This window comes from Carlito syrichta, unplaced genomic scaffold (assembly GCF_000164805.1).
Source record: "Carlito syrichta isolate Samal-C Ts95f unplaced genomic scaffold, Tarsius_syrichta-2.0.1 Scaffold135784, whole genome shotgun sequence".
Taxonomy (NCBI): Eukaryota; Metazoa; Chordata; class Mammalia; order Primates; family Tarsiidae; genus Carlito; species Carlito syrichta.
In genome coordinates, this window is record NW_007079880.1 from 260,425 (window position 1) to 273,863 (window position 13,439).

The window sequence follows — 13,439 nt, forward strand, 5'->3', positions numbered from 1 at the left end:
GTTGTGAGAGCTCCATCAGTGAAAAACTCACCCCTTTGGCCTGTTGAATGTGTTGAAGAACATTACCCATGGTCTGCAAACCAGCCCCTCCCCTTTTTTAAAACCAAGCTTTGATCAATGTCTCTGCTAAGCTGGAAGCCCCTTCATAGTTTTCCTCTGAAATTTTAATTAAAGGACAGATCCAAGCCAGGCTCAGTGGCTCAGTCTGTAATCCCACACCTTTGGGAGGCTGAGGTGGATTGCCTGAGTCCGCGGGTTTGAGACCTGCCTGGGCAACTTGGCGAGACCTCATCTCTACAATAAATCAAAAACTAGCCGGGCGTGGTAGCACGTGCCTGTGGTTCCACCTACCCGGAAGGCACTGCACTCCAGTCTGGGCAACAGAGTGAGACTCCAACTAAAAAAAAAAAAAAGGACAGATCCAAAAGAACGTCTTTAATTATCATCTTAGAATCTTGGCCATACATTAGGTTGTCAGAATGATTTTGTTACCAGGTCAAAAATTGTGTTCCTTGACAACATATTTGAAGCTTTCTAAGGAGATGTTTATTTCAGCCATTTCTCATAGGGAATTGTGCTTATGGAGCTTCAAGCCCTAACAATGAGCTGATGGTCTCTACAGGGAGGTTGAGTCTAGAGAATTTATTTTGCATTCATGAGGCAAGAGGTGATTTATCTCTAATAGTATATATAAGCTATTGCTCATTTAAAACTATTAGTCAAGCCAGGTGCGGTGGCTCATGCCTGTAATCCCAGCACTTTGGGCAGCTGAGGTGAGAGGATTACCTGAGTCCAGGAGTTTAGAAAAAAAGGCCATGAACATGAGCAAAATCTCAGAAGTACTCCAAGGACCCTGGGAGGGTAGTGAATCTTCAACTAAAAAAAAATAACCCCAAACCAAAAAATGAAAGCCTGAGTCGATTCTAAGACTATGCAAGGCCTTCAGACTGTACACTCCCTTTGACCCAGAGGCAGCTAAAAATCAATGAATAGTGAATGCAGCCTTTGTTGGACAAGCCAAAGGAGGCATCTGACACAAACTACAAAAGTTAGAGGACTTCACTGGAATGAATGCCAGTCAGCTGCTAGAGATTGCAGCAAGAGTGTTCATCAACCAAGACTTGGAAGCCCAACAAGAAGCAGACTGGAGACTGAAGAAAAAGGCCACTTTACTCACTGCAGCCTTGTAAGGATACCAGGTACCTGCCCAATGTGGATAAGGCTGAGGCCGAGGCCAGGGTCGGGGAAGAGGCCAACCTGACAGCTACCCAGAGATGATGCTGGGACCATACCAGCACGTTAACAGGTCACTCTACTCTAACAAGAAACTGAGAAGTAATCAATGGGCCTACTGCTACTAAGGGGGCCATTGGAAAGGTGACTGCCCTCAGCGCACAGCAGATGAAAACTGCCGGAAGAATAAATGCCCCAGCCAGTTGGACCATCACCAGGAGGAAGAAGCCAGATGGTCCAGGGACAACACCAACCTCCTGCAGACAACTTTATGGGTCTGACCACCATGGAAACATATAAGGAAGACTAGGACAGACCAGGCTCCATTCTATAGGGCCCCCAGGAACCTATGGTCCAGATGATTGTAGAGGGCCAACCCATTGACTTTATGGTAGACACTGGAGCTTAACACTCTGGGGTAACCCAGGCCGTGGGCCCCTTCTCCCAAAGGCAAGTTACCATCATAGGGACTACAGACAGTCGAGCTTGTCGTCCCTTTATGTTACCATTACGCTACATGATAGGGGACCATGAAGTTATCCATGAGCTCCTGTACCTCCACAACTGTCCAATAGCTCTAATGGAATGAGATTTATTAGGAAGGCTGTGGATCCAAATCGTTTTTGACTTTTTGACTCTCCTAACCATGTGACTCTAAAATTAAGAAATCCAAAAACCAAAATAATGGCACTTACCATTCCCCAGGAAGAAGAATGACATCTCTGCAGTCTAATAAGAGAGTCACAACATGGACCGGAACCACCCTTCCAAATACCTGGAGTTTGGGTCAAAGATAATCCACCTGTGTTGGCCCCCAACATACCCCCAATACTCATACAACTGAAACCAGGAGTTGAGCCAGTACATCAAAGACAATACTTCATCCCATGCAAGGCACAGATTGGGATCCAAAAACACCTGGAAAAACTTCTTCAGTACAGAATCCTTTGACCCTGCCACTTGTCTTGGAGCATGCCTCTCCTGCCAGTCCAGAAACTGGGTACAGATGAATACCAGCTGGTTCAGGACCTGTGAGCAATAAATCAAGCCATGGTCACATTGCACACAGTTGTCCCGAACCCCTATACCTTGTTGAGACTTGTCGCCAAGAGGCTGCCTTCTTCACTTGCCTGAACCTCAAAGATGCCTTCTTTTGTATTCACCTGGCTCCCAAAATCTATCAATCTTCACCTTCCAATGAGACAATTCTGAAAACTGTGACAAAGGACAATTAACCTGGACCAAGTTGCCTCAAGGATTCAATTATTCTCCAACCATATCTTTGGCACCGCCTTAGCATCAGATTTAAAACTCTTCCCAGCAAACCAATGTAACTGTACCCTGCTCCAATATGTGGATGATTTGTTGTTGGTAGGACGAAACAGGAGGACTGCATGAAGGGGATGCACCAGCTCCTCATCCTTTTATGGAAGACTGAATACAAAGTATCAAAGAAAAAGCCCCAAATCTGCCAAGAGAAGGTGAGGTATCTTGGCTTCTACCTATCTCAAGGGCAATGCCAGCTTGACCCAGAAAGAAAACAAACCATCGGCTCAATCCCGGTCCCATCCTCTCGACATCAAGTCCGGGAATTCCTCAAAGCCACAGGATTCTGTAGAATCTGGGTACCTAACCTCTCTATTTTAGCAAAAACCCCTTTATGAAGCCACAAAGGGGGGAGAATGGGAGTCCCTACTTTGGAAAGAAGCCCAACAAAGGGCCTTTGTAGAAATTAAGCAAGCTTTCATCAGTGCACCCAGCTTAGGGTTCCAGAGGTAACCAAGCCCTTCTTTTCATAGTGCATGAGTGCACTGGCATAACAGTGGGGGTCCTATCTCAGATGTTAGGGTCATGGCACAGACCCATAGCATACTTGTCAAAGCAACTGGACTCAGTCTCTCAAGGCTACCTTGTTTGCAAGCACTTGAGGCTATCACCCTTCTGGTAGGAGAAGCCAACAAACTAACTATGGGACAAGACCCGATGGTCGAGTGCCACACGTGGTATTAACCCTAATGGAATACAAAGGTCAGTATTGACTAACAAAAGCCAGGATGGTTAAATATCAAGGAATGCTATGTGAAACTCACGCATTCGCCTGGAAATAGTCAAAACTTTAAATCCTGCAACTCTATTGCCGGTTGAACCCAGACAGCCAAATCATGATCGTACTGAGGTTATGGATGAGGTGTTTTCCAGCCATCCAGATCTGAAAGATCAGTCTCTCAAAGATCCTGATGTTGAATACTTTACTGATGGCAGCAGTTTCATAAAAGAAGGGGAATGGTTTGCCCATTACTCAGTAGTAGCCCTGGTCTCCACTGTTGAAGTTAAACGTCTACTAAAAGGGACTTCAACACAAAATGTAGAGCTCATTGCCTTAACCTGAACACTTCAACTGGTAACAGGGGTACATGTCAACATTTACACTGACTCCAGATATGCTTTCACCACTTTCCATGTACATGGAGCCTTATATAAAGAAAGGGGCCTAATAAACTCAGGGGAAAAGGACATAAAGTATGGCAAAGAAATTCTTGAGCTCCTGGATGCTCTATGGTCCCCTAAAAGGGTAGCAGTCATGCATTGTCAGGGACACCAAAAGGAAAATGCAATAATCGCCCGAGGAAATCGCAAAGCAGACCAAGAAGCAAAACTTGTGGCATCCAAAGAAATCAGTGAGCAAACTGCCCTGGCTGCTGCACTTCTCCCTAGTCCACTGACAAATTGGAGCCCTAGCTATTCACAACATGAAAGTTGGTTTCCAAACCTAGGCTTTAAGCTTAGTTTAAAACAGAAAATGGAAGCTATCTTCAGAACAGATGGTGGAAATTTCAGAATGACTGAATGGCAATTTCTGAGTCACTAGCTCCAGCTTTTGTCAGGCAATTCCACCATGGAACCCACAGTGGATGGACAACCCTTGAAACCACTCTAAACCAATACTTTAACGTTCCCTGACTCTCTAGTAGAGCCTGAACAGTTTGTGAGCAATGCCAAACCTGTGCTCAAAACAACCTGCGGCAGGGACCCAAAGTGTCCCCTAGAATACTACACGTCAGAGGAACGCCATCTGAAGACATAATCGTGGACTTCACTGAGCTCCCCCGAGTTCAGGGCTACAAATATCTCCTTGTTTTTATATGCAACTTCTCGGGATGGTAGAAGCCCTCCCAACTCATACAGAAAAGGCATGTGAAGTGGCCCGACTTTTCTTGAAAGAAATTATCCCCTGATTTTGAATCCTGATCACCACAGGATCCGACAATGGGCCTGCGTTTATAGCAGAAATAATACAGTTATTGGCCAATGGCTAAGAATTACCTGGAAACTGCACACAGTCTACCAGCCCCCAGAGTTTGGGATAAGTAGAATAAACCGGACATTGAAACTGCAACTAAGTAAACTATGCCATGACACTCACTTTAGCTGGGACCAGCTCTTGCCAATAGTCCTATTAAGAATTAGGTCTAGGCCGCACTTGGTGGCTCAGTCTGTAATCCCAGCACTTTGGGAGCCTGAAGCGAGTGGATTACCTGAACCTGCAGGTTCGAGATCAGCCCGGGCAACTTGGCGAGACCTCGTCTCTACAATAAGTTTAAAAAATGAGCTGGGCATGGTAGCACACGCCTATAGTTCTGGCTACTCAGAAGGCTGAGGCAGAAGGATCGCTGGAGCCCAGCAGGTCGACGCTGGGGTGGCTGTGAGTGTGCCAGTGCACTCCAGCTTGGGCAACAGAGTGAGACTCCAACTCAAAAAAAAAAAGATTAGATCTAGGGCAAGCTCTGTGGCTCAGCACTTTGGGAGGCCTAGGCGAGTGGATTGCCTGAGCCTGCGGATTCCAGACCAGCCTGGGCAACTTGGTGAAACCTCGTCTCTACAATAAAATAAAAAATTAGCTGAGCATAGTAGTGCACACCTGTAGTTCTGGGTACTTGGAAGGCTGAGGCAGAAAGATTGCTGGAGCCCAACAGGCCGACACTGGAGTGGCCATGAGTGTGCTACTGCACTCCAACCAGGGCAATGGAGTGAGACTTCAACTCAAAAAAAAAAAAAAAAAAAGAATTAGGTCTAGACCTACCAAGCAGATAGGCTTCTCTCCTTTTGAGATCCTCTATGGGCCGGGCTCAGTGGCTCAGCCTGTATTCCAGCACAGGAAGCCAAGGCGAGTGGATTGCCTGAGCCTGAGGGTTCAAGACCAGCCTGGGCAACTTTGTGAAACCTCGTCTCTACAATTAAAAAAACAAATTAGCTGGGCATGGTAGCGCGTGCCTGTAGTTCCTGCTACTTGGAAGGCTGAGGCGGAAGGATTGCCGGAGCCCAGCAGATCGATGCTGGAGTGGCCATGAGCCACTGCTCTCCAGCCTGGGTGACAGACTGAGACTCCAACTTAAACAAAAAAAAAGGAGGATGACGCCGCTGTTTCTGCTGCCGGGGGGCCGCGTTGCTGCCCGGCAAAGCCGTGTCGTTGACGGCCGCGACCTCCACGTTGGGATGAGCCGCGCTCCCGGGGGAGGAAGGGGAGCCGAGCCAGAGCCATGGCCAGTACAGTGGTAGCAGTTGGGCTCACTATTGCTGCTGCAGGATTTGCAGGTTGTTATGTTCTGCAAGCCATGAAACATATGGAACCTCAAGTAAAACAAGTTTTTGAAAGTCTACCAAAATCTGCCTTCAGCGGTGGCTATTACAGAGGTGGGTTTGAACCCAAAATGACAAAACGGGAAGCAGCATTAATACTAGGTGTAAGCCCTACTGCCAATAAAGGAAAAATAAGAGATGCTCATCGACGTATTATGCTCCTAAATCATCCAGACAAAGGAGGATCTCCTTATTTAGCAGCCAAAATCAATGAAGCTAAAGATTTACTAGAAGGTCAAGCTAAAAAATGAAGTAAATGTTTCATGAATTTTGAGTTCATATTAGTTTGTGTATACAAGCACCATTTTTTAATAATAAAATGCCCAGTTACAATTAAAAAAAAAAAAAAGGAGATCCTCTTTAGAAGGCTACCCCTCTTATCAGAAATGTAGAAATTAGGAAACGCCACCCTAAGGCAGCAACTGCAGGCTCTAGGTATAGCCTTAAGCACCTCACAATCATCAAGTGGTAGAAAGGATAACAATAAGTTTAACCACAGATGCACACCCCTTTAACCCAAGATAAAGGAATGGAATGTTCAGCCCCTAAAACCCCTCTGGAGGGGCCCATTTACTGTCCTTTTGTCTACCCTATCTGCAGTAAAGGTTGCTGAAATGATCCCCTGGATCCACTACAGCAGAATCAAACCAGCCGCAAAAGACAGGGAGTGTGTGACTGACCCCGTCAGTCCCATACAAACTGACCACCCAGAAAAGAACAAACTGCACACTCCAAAGTTTGGAAAAGATCTGCAGCCCTGCAGTAGTCACTCCAGAAGCTGACTAGTCAACGCACGGCTGAAGCTTGAGGAATCTGCGGCCCTGCTTCAGCCACTCTGGAGGCTGGCTGATCAACACGTGGCAAAAGCTTGAGGAGATTGCAACCGGAATATGGATAAACTGTTTCTGTTCTCTAACACTAGCTCTTAATGTACTGCAGCTCCTTGTCTCTATCTATCACTATAGCCTTTGCCTCAGTCTTTGCTATAGGATTAGTAGAAGCTGCACCAGCAGACTGGACATGTGACAAAAGGTTTTTACGAGTGTTCTTCTTCCTCCTATGGATAGGCTGTTTCATTGTTGTTGGTTACTTTTAATTTGGGCCCCTTTCACAAACCTGACCCGTTACTCACCCTGTGACAGTTGCATAACCCCACTTTACTATACGGGACGCTGGCAACCAACTTTTACTTCCTACTCGCGCCAGCCTGCGGCCTGCTATATTGGCGTCTTTCTATGTTCCTACAATGGTAAACTATATTGGGCTGGATGGGTAAGAGCTAAGCATGTAAAGAGATGAGCCTGCAACAAATCAGGTAACAGCCAAGGTGGAGGCTAGGCCTGTTGGGATTGCTATGGGCCTGAAGGTGCCCAAACCCAATTGCTCAAGGAAATGATACAAAACATGGCACAGCCAAAACCAAGGCTACCCCCACTCTCCGTGTACAATCAAGTATAAAAGGACAAAAACTTAAACCTAGAGTCATGGCACAGATCTATAGCATACTTGTCAAACCAATTGAACTCAGTTGCTCAAGGCTGGCCTCCTCTTCATAGACCTAGCCAAACAGAATTGCCCAAGAATTTAATGTCACGAAATGCTGGATGTGTAGGGGAGCCCTTATGACTGAGGAATGACCTTGTAAGGGAACCAATTTGGACGCCTACCAACTCCTCCAATGGAATCATTCTATAATTGCCAGGCAAAGTGATTGGCCCCAAGGCTGAGTCCTTACCTCAGAGGTAATTGGAGAAGAATGTATCAGCAGAACTGGGCAAGCTTTTAACCAGTGGGTGGGAAACTCCCCTGTAGAAGAATGCTATCCTAGAACTCCACAAACCTGTTGTGGTGGCCAAATGCACCTTCTTGGTATTGGGCCCCCGCCTCCACAATGAAATCTCCTCAATGCTTTGAGCCTGTCCCTGACCAAACCATAGTTAGCTGCACTGTGTCATCCCCTGAAGAGGCCAATCCATTTTATAGTGTGCCTATCATAGGCCGCAGCTGGACCAACCTCACTTCCAGCGACCCAGACATATGGAAAGCCCCAGATGGGCTATTCTGGATTTGTGGCAAAAGAGCTTATACTCAGCTCCCAGCAAATTGGAGGGGCATCTGTACCGTAGGAATAATCCAACCTGGGTTCTTCTTCCTACTCAACCATGAGGGAGGCGAATTAGGAATTCCCCTCTACCAAAGCCTAAAAAGCCAGGTCACGAGGTCCCTCAACATAGGAGGCAAACAAAATTGGGAAGGCAATAAACGGCCACCCCAAAGAATCATTGAAACCTATGGTCCTGCTGCTTGGGCACAAGATGGAAGTTGGGGATACTGAACCCCTAATATACATGTTTAACCGCATCGTTAGATTATAGGCGGTCTTGGAAATTATTACTAACCAGACAGCCACAGTCTTGCAACTCAGAGCTACCCAACACACAAAATGCAAGCTGCAATTTATCAAAATCACTTAACCCTAGACTGTTTGTTAGAAGAAGGGGGAGTTTGTGGAAAATTTAATAGCTCCAACTGTTGCCTCCAAACAGATGATAATGAAAAGGTTATAAGCGACAATAGCCATAAATATCAGAAAGCTTGCTCATGTCCCAGTTCAAACCTGGAAAGGCTGGAAAATAAACAACTCGTTTGAAAACTGGTTTCCAAACCTATGGGGAGGACTTAAGGCTATCATAGGAGCTACGATCTTCTTCCTGGGAACTTGCTTAATTCCCACCACTCATAAGGTCTGTCTCTAAATGCGTTGAAACCATGGTCGAACAGAAAACAGCAGCTCATATAATGATGTTAAATCAAAATGATGCATCAAAGGGGGGAATGTGGTAGGGGGCTTTTAGAAAACATTTCAAAGCATATATCACAGTGAAGATGTTCCAGTTTGTTAATGCAAGATGCCGTGCTCAGTACCTGCAGCAAAAACCCCGAGCCCCTTCCTATGTAACCACCCCTGGTGTAACGCACCATACTCTGCTCAGCGTCTGCAGCTGAAACGGCCTACATTTGCTATTATTACAAAAGGTACAAAACTTTCCACCGTGAAAAGCCCCTTTCCCCAAAGCCAATGTAAAATATATAAAAGCTGAGGCCCAACTGCAATCAGGGCCCAGACTTTGCAATTGAAGTCTGCTGGGCCGAACGCTGGCGTTCCAGAAATAAACCCAGCTTCCTGCTTATGAGCCTTGGTGTCACGGTCTCTCTGGTTTATTTTCCCGCAACAGAACCAGAGAAAAAAATTTGCAAGAGCTGGAGAAAAGGTTGAAGGAGAGGGTTATCACCCTAAGCCTTCTCAAGGGAGGAAAGCTGAAGGCACTGGTAAACTATCATGTGTAGCGAGATACAGCAAAAGCTGAACTCCTGAGATGAGAATTTGAGAAGTCACAAGAGCGAAACTGGACAGCATTTTAAACCTGAAACTGGGGATCCTATACGGAGCTCAGGAAGAGAACAGCTGTTAAAGAAAGAGATTTTGAAATTAAAAATCAAAACCTCAGCACGGCGCAGTGGCTCACGCCTGTAATCCCAACACTTTGGGAGGTGGAGGCATGAGGATTGCCTGAGCCCACAGGTTCAAGACCAGCCTGGGCAACTTGGCGAGACCTCGTCTCCACAATAAATCAAAAAAAGTAGCTGGGCATGGTGGTCCCCACCTGTAGTTCCAGCTACTTGGAAGGCTGAGGCAAAGGATATCCTGAGCCTAGCTGCTCTAGACTGTGGTAGTCATGAGTGTGCCACGGCACACCAGCCTGGGTAAAAGAGTGAGACACTGACTCAAAAAAAAAAAAATTGAATAGAGGCAAATATAAAACTATCTGAATAGCAAACCCACGTAGAAATGTTTGTTGACAGTGTTGAGGATACTCCTAATTTTTTTTCAACAATAATTTTTTTTTTTAGTCAAGAATCTCACTCTGCCCAGGCTAGAGTACAGTGACATGATTTCAGCCAACACAGACTCAACCTGCTGGGCTCGGATGATCCTTCCACCGAGCCTTCCAAGCAGCTGAACTACAGTCCTGTGTCACCACGCCCCACTAATTTTTTGATTTATTGTAGAGACGAGTTCTCGCCATGTTCCTCAGGCTGGTCTCGAACTGCTGAACTCAGGCAATCTTCTCACCTTTGCCTCCCAAAGTGCTGGGATTACAGGAGTGATCAACTGCGCCCAGTCGCATCAACAATTTAAAAACCAAGTCATTTATGAGTAATTTACTTAAGTCATGTGCACTCAAAAAAAAAATTAGGTTAATTACTGTATATTATATGAGTACCATTTATGTAAATCAGGAGAACAAAATCTGTGTCACCGCACCATCACCTCACTTCTATTAGAGAGCCTCAGAACCTGTGAAATTCACTTGTGCCTGAAGCTGTGCTTGCTTACAGAAGTGGAGGCTAGACGCCGCAACCACAAATGGTCACAAGATGAGGAAATCGCGCAGCAGTGCCACCCTGACTGAATCTCACTTAGCACAAAGTCACCTGTGCTCAGCTGGGAGAGACGTGCCTTACTGGGTACAGATTGTGCCAGCTGCAAAAGAAAGAATGAAACTGCTCACACTCCAACTTTCCCTGGAAAGCGCCACCTCGTTCCTGGGATCTGCTCCCTCATTCTTCACCTCCCTGCCCTGGGAGCCCTTAAAATCCCCCTCTCCTTTGCCCCAGATGTAGGTGATTTGAGCATGAACTCCTCTTCTGCATCCCTGGTTTCCTCCCTGGTTTCCCAAATGTGGACTTGTTCTATTGGCTCGAATGGCACCTGGCAGAAAAAGGACCCACTAGGGTTAAGTGACGCCCTTGAGGACAGGTAACATCTTTTAAAGGATTTCTGGCTGACTACACTAGATTTTATTATGTAGGCACAACATACAACGTAGTACATTTGCAAACAAACACATCTAAACACATACACATAAGTAAAGATGTTAGAACTTTTATTTTAGAATTTTGGCCACTGTAAAAGGCTTAGCAACTAGAAAATAAAATGGCAGCAGTTAGGTTCAGGATATTTTCTGACCTTTTATGCAGTTGGCCTGTAGAAATGTGGAAGGGGGCTTAAAAAGACACCTACAATGTCAAAAAATTAGGTTAAACACGTACTCAGCCTTTGCACAGTTAAAAAGTTCCCTTCCTGGAAACTGGCAACAGCACCTGCTGGCTAGGTTAAACTGTTTACCAGCTTTTTTTTTCGCTTCTGTGTACCCTGCTAGCATTGCTTGAAAGGTACCCAGGCCTCCAGGATGTTGCGGATTAGCCCACTTGGAAAGTCCCAATGTGGTTTAGCCTTTCTTAGCAAGCCCCTACAGCTAATCAGGGCCTCTGGCTATAGGACTGTCATGTCCAACAGGCAAGTGGTTGCCGGCCCAGCTCTTGACTAAATAAAACCTCTCCTTTTTATAACTTGTACTTTTGATATTGGTGTCTGTAAGTTAAGTGCTCAGTCCCTATTTCATTTGGGGGCTCGCCTGGGATATTCCAGAGCTTAATCCCCAGCCCCAGTCACTACCTTGTGGGTCTGCATACCTGTGAACCTCAGTGTTCGTCAGGCCTGGTGAGTCTGTGGACTCGCAAACAGCTGATTGTCGTCTCTGGCAGACTCACAACGTCCCCAGAGTCCTCTGAGAGGTGAGTCAAGTTCCTGTTTTGTTTGTGCGCACTTCTGGTTGGACCCGCAGGAAAGCTGGACGCAGCGCTAATTCCTGGGTCCGAGGTCCCTGTGAGACGTCACTGGGCCCTCTGGTATTGCCCTCGGGCAGTTAGGTCTGTCTGTTCAGTTTGTATTATTGTCTTTATTTGTTCAGTGTTAGTCACTGTTGTGTCTGTCATTGCTATTGACATTATGGGGCAGCAGTGCTCTAAGCCTGACACCCCTCTGCAACTGGTTTTGTGCCACTTCAAGGGTTTCCAAGGAACAGCACAGCAGTCAGGTTATCAGGTAAACCAAGAAACCTACCACCTTTTGTTCCCTGGAATGGCCCACATTTCCTAATTACAGCTGGCCACCGGAGGGGACCTTCAACCCTGCCATAGTGGGGAAGGTCCGACAGTTCGTCTATTGACGCCACCCGGACCAGATCCCGTACATCACTGCCTGGTACCTCCTGGTAATGCAGCAGCCACCATGGATGAAGAAAGCTGAAAAGAGAGTTAATTCTTCTCGTGTTTTAGCCCTACAGGAAACTCCAAAAGCCAAACCTCCAGTCCTCCAGAGCCCACTGGAGGACGATGAAATTCCCCCGCCCTCCTCTACATCTGAGCAGGAGCAGGGTACCCACAAGGTTCTCAGTCCGTCACTCACCAGGAGTGGGTCTGTGTATCAGTCCCTTTATCCCCCTCTTCCCCCTGCATCTCTCAAGGGCCCAAACACCCTGATAAACCAACTAGCCCCACCTCGTCTTCAGGGAACTCAGAACCACAAACTCCCACAGTCCTCCCCCTGAGACAGACCCCAGGACTAGACATGGGAGGTTCAGGAGGCCAGCGCTTTATGGTTTATGTCCCTTTCTCTGCTAGTGATCTTTACAATTAAAAACAACACAATTGGTGTTCTCTGAAAAAAACCTCAGAGCCTCATCGGACTTTTAAAAACTATTTTCTTCACCCACCAGCCCACTTGGAATAACTGCCAACAACTCCTCCAAGCCCTTTTCACTGTAGAGGAAAGAGAACGAATCCGTCAGGAGGCAAGGAAATTGGTCCTGGGACCGGACGACAGACTGGTAGAGCAGGACCATGTGAACCGTGTCTTCCCCGCTGAGAGGCCTAATTAGAACCTGAACACCAATCACGGTAGGGAGTGTCTCACCACCTATCGCCGGACTCTAATGGGGGGGTCTCCGGGTCGTTACCAGGCAGCCCACAAATTTGTCTAGGATAAGTGAGGTAACTCAGGGCCCACAGGAATCTCTCATGGCTTTTCTGGAATGCCTTATGGAGGCCTATCAGACGTATACTCCCGTAGACCCAGAGGCTCCAGAAAATCGGAGGGCTTTAGTTATAGCCTTTGTCTCCCAGTCAGCCCTTGATATAAGAAAGAAATTGCAGAAAATTGAAGGATTTAAAGGGAAAAGTTTATCAGAATTAACTGAGGTAGCCCAGAAGGTCTATAATAGCAGGGACTCACTTAAAGACCAACAAACCAAAAAGATGGCCAAAGTAGTAGCAGCAGCTTTACAGGAAGTTAAACCCAAGCAGCCAACAGGGAAAAGAGGAACCAGCACCAGACGAAAACCTCCACTAGCAAAAAATCAATGTGCCTACTGTAAAAAATTCGGCACTGGGTAAAAGATTGCCCAGACCGGCCATCCCAACCACAAGAGTGCCCTCTGGGGTGGGGGGTGCCCACCAAAATCTACTCCTGTGCTTCAATTACAAACTGACCGACGGAGCCGGGGTTCTGTCAGTTCCCCCTGGACCCCAGGGTGAAACTTACGGTGGGGGGAAGCCCTGTCCACTTCTTAGTGGACACGGGGGCTGAGTATTCAGTCCTCCAAAAGTAAAATGGCCTGCTTCAGAATAGGCATTCCTTGGTCCAGGGGGCAACCGGGACTCAA

At 46.7% G+C, this 13,439-nt stretch overlaps 1 pseudogene across 1 annotated transcript; it reads left to right on the plus strand.

Moving 5' to 3' along the window:
* Positions 1 to 5,727: 5,727 nt before the first annotated feature.
* On the plus strand, positions 5,728 to 6,189 carry LOC103250984 (annotated as a pseudogene). The gene has a single exon (XR_503694.1). The product of XR_503694.1 is annotated as a mitochondrial import inner membrane translocase subunit TIM14 pseudogene (transcript).
* Positions 6,190 to 13,439: the final 7,250 nt, after the last annotated feature.